The following is a 3,863-nucleotide window of genomic DNA, read 5'->3' on the forward strand; positions in this document are numbered from 1 at the left end:
AGCTCAAAAGAAAATAGTGTGTTGAGTTTTTTTTCAGTATTTGCGAATTTCCTTCTCACTGCTTATGGAGACACTTTCTTCTTGCTGAACTACAACTCCGCAGTTGGCCGCTGGTGCTCACACAACTTGGCGTAATCTGATCCCACTACTGTCAATGGGATTTCCCACTAGCCACCCCACGTCATTGGGAAACCCAAGCTTAGGGTGCACTGCCAGTGGAACCAGAGAATCTGCCACTAGCGAACAGCCAGAGAATTCGGCCATTTTCTGGTTTGTATGAAGCTTCCCTTTGAATTTATCATATGAAAGTGAGGGTAGGATTGAACACAACTCTGATATTTCTCAGGATTAAGGAGTCTGTCAAATGGGTCAGGGAATTTCACAGTAACTTCATTGCCGTGTTGATGTAAGCCTTACTTCTAATAAATAAATTTTAAAACTTTAAATTTTTACATTTCTTTTCTCTCCAGGTACCTATTCCCTTTTGAAAGCTATGATTGACACTCCTGAAGCCTGTTTGATGCTAAGGCAGTGCATTTCAGATCTGATTGATTTCTGTATAAAAATGATTTTCTTCATAGATTATTTTGCTGTTCCCCTTAAATCTGGTTTTTGTCCCTTCTCCCAAAGGAAACTATTTCTGTTTTTCTGCCATGTCCAAATAAAGAACAACACAGCACAGGAAACAGGCCCTTCGGCCCTACAAGCCCGCGCCGCCCATTTTACACTCAGTGAGTGCCTCATTCCAATCCTCCTTCTACCTACGACTTTTGTCTATGCCTCTTGGACTCCACAATAAAGGGGTGCAAATTTAGAGAATTATATGTGCGCCAGATTAAGGGAGGTCTAATTTAGGGACAATTTGTTAACACCAATCAGTCTAAAAGCATGTTTTTGGGGTGTGGGAGGAAACCGGAGCACCCGGAGAAAACCCACGCAAGCTCGGGGAGAATGTGCAAACTCCCACAAACACTGGCCCAAGCCGGAGATCCGACCATGGTCCCTGTATCTGCACAGCAAACAGTGTTAGTCACTGAGCTGTCGTGCTGCCTGTCAGTTGGTCCAGTTTAAGCGTACACTAATGACGTGAAGCACTAGGCAACTCTTGAAGCAACATCCAAGAGCAGCCCTCGCACAACCCACCGCGTATATGCCCCTTGTTGGCCAACAAGGCGGACCGAATCACCCATGGACGCAAAAAAAGAGACATCAATAAACATACACAGCCTATACAGACACTCACAGAAGATCCCCAGTAGCTCCAATGTAAGAGACAGGTGAGCCATAAAATATGTTGGACGGCCCATGGGAATCTATTGATTCCCAGGAACGTCCTGAGACTCTTGATCCTTAACTAGAACATTCTTTCGTATCCCTCCATGTCTAGTCTGCTCATGTGCCTACCTAGGTAAGCCTTAAGCAATTTTAGCGTGCCTGCCTCCACCATCCTACTTGGCAGTGCATTCCGGGTCCCCACACCCCTCTGTGTGAAAAACCTCCCTCTAACATCTGAATTATACCTCACCCCTCTAACCCTAAGCCCGTGGCCCCTCGTGATTTTCATATCCAACCTGGGAAAAAGCGTCCCACTGTTCACTCTATCTATACACTTCATAATCTTATACACCTCTATTAGGTCTCTCCTCATTCTCTGTCTTTCCAGGGAGAACAGCCCCAATTTGCCCAATCTCTCCTCATAGCTAAGACCTTCCATACCAGGCAGCATCCTGGTAAACCTCCTCTGCACTGTCTCCAGGGTCTCCACGTCCTTCCGGTAGTGTGGTGACCAGAACTGGACACAGTACTCCAAATGTGGTCTAACCAACATTCTATACAACTGCAACATTAGACGCCAGCTTTTATACTCTATACCCCTTCCTATAAAGGCAAGCATACCATATGCGTTCTTCACCACCTTCTCCACCTGTACTACCACCTTCAAGGACTTGTGAACTTGCACACCTAGGTTCCTCTGTGTTTCTATACTCTTAATAATCCGACCATTTATTGTATAACTCCCCCCTGCATTATTTCTTCCAAAACACATCACCTTGCACTTATCTGGGTTAAATCCCATCTGCATTTCTCTGCCCAATTTACCAGCCTATCTATATCCTGCTGTGTTGTCCGACACTGTTCATCACTATCAGCAAGTCCAGCCACCTTCGTGTCATCTGCAAACTTGCTGATCACACCAGTTACTCCCTCTTCCAAATCATTTATATATATTACAAATAGCAGAGGTCCCAGTATGGAGTCGTGTGGCACACCACTAGTCACAGACCTCCAGCTAGAAAAAGACCCTTCCACTGCTACCTTGTCTCCTGTTGCCAAGCCAGTTCTCAATCCATCTAGCCACCTGTCCTTGTATCCCATGAGCCTTAACCTTTTTCACCAACCTGCCATGAGGGACTGTGTCAAACGCCTTACTGAACTCCATATAGACGACATCCACGGTTCGTCCTTCGTCAGCCATTTTTGTCACCTCCTCAAAAAATTCTACCAGATTTGTAAGGCACGACCTCCCCTTTACAAAGCCATGTTGCCTGTCACTAATCAGATTGCTATGTTCTAAATGCGTACACATCCTATGTCTAAGAATCCTCTTTAAAACTTCCCTACCACTGACGTCAAGCTCACCAGCCTATGATTACCCAGGTTATCCCTATTACCCTTTTTAAACAACGGTACCACATTCGCTACCCTCCAGTCCTCTGGGACCTCACCTGTGTCCAAAAAAGAGACAAAGATTTCCGTCAGAGGCCCAGCAATTTCATCTCTTGTCTCCCTGAGCAGCCTAGGATAAATGCCATCAGGCCCTGGAGATTTATCAGTTTTAATATTACCTAAAAACCCTAACACTTCCTCCCTTGTAATGGAGCTTTTCTCCAACAGGTCGACAATTCCCTCCAAGATACTTCCAGACAATAGGTCCCTCTCCTTTGTGAATACTGACACAAAGTATTCATTCAGGATCTCCCCCATTCCCGCAGGCTCTAAACACAGTTCCCCGCCTTTGTCCCTAAGAGGACCGATTTTTTTCTCTAACCACCCTTTTGTTCCTAACATATGAATAAAATGCCTTTGGATTTTCCTTAATCTTGTCTGCCAAGACCATTTCATGCCCCCTTTTTGCCCTTCTGACTCCCCACTTGAGTTCCCTCCTACTCTCACTGTATTCCTCCAAAGCTCTCTCCATTCTCAGTTGCCTGGACCTAACATACGCCTCTCTTTTCTTCCTGATCAAGTCCTCAATATCCCTAGTTATCCACGGCTCTCTAATCCTACCTTTCCTGTCCTTCCTCTTAAAAGGCACATGTCTGTCCTGCAACCTTATCAGTTGTCCCTTAAAAGACTCCCACATGCCAGATGTGGACTTACCCTCAAACAACCTCTCCCAATCAGTGGCTAACAGTTCCTGCCTAATCCGGCTGTAGCTAGCTTTCCCCCAGTTTAGCCTCCGACCCTTCGGACAACACTCATCCTTTTCCATTAGTATCCTGAAGTAGACATAATTGTGGTCACTATTTGCCACACGTTCCCCTACTGAAACCTCAACCACCTGACCATTCTCATTTCCCAGACCCCTCATGACTTTTTCCTTCAAATAAACCTTATCAAAGTGGATTTGGATTTCCATTTTAATTCTCAGCAACATTGAAATCTTCCCCCAAAATATCTTCCCCAGTAATCCTTCTGAAATATAATTTTCAGAAGTAATTTTCAAAATAATGTCAGGGAAACTATGGCCTGATTACTTAAAAAGGAATAGAGTGGTTACATTTAATTTCCAGTAGTATTTTGTTTTCCAAATTCCTAAAGTACGGTTAAAGCAACAAAAGCAAATGTGCTTTGTCATTGTC

Source organism: Carcharhinus amblyrhynchos, chromosome 1 (assembly GCF_965287045.1).
Source record: "Carcharhinus amblyrhynchos chromosome 1, sCarAmb.v2.hapA, whole genome shotgun sequence".
NCBI classification, from domain to species: domain Eukaryota; kingdom Metazoa; phylum Chordata; class Chondrichthyes; order Carcharhiniformes; family Carcharhinidae; genus Carcharhinus; species Carcharhinus amblyrhynchos.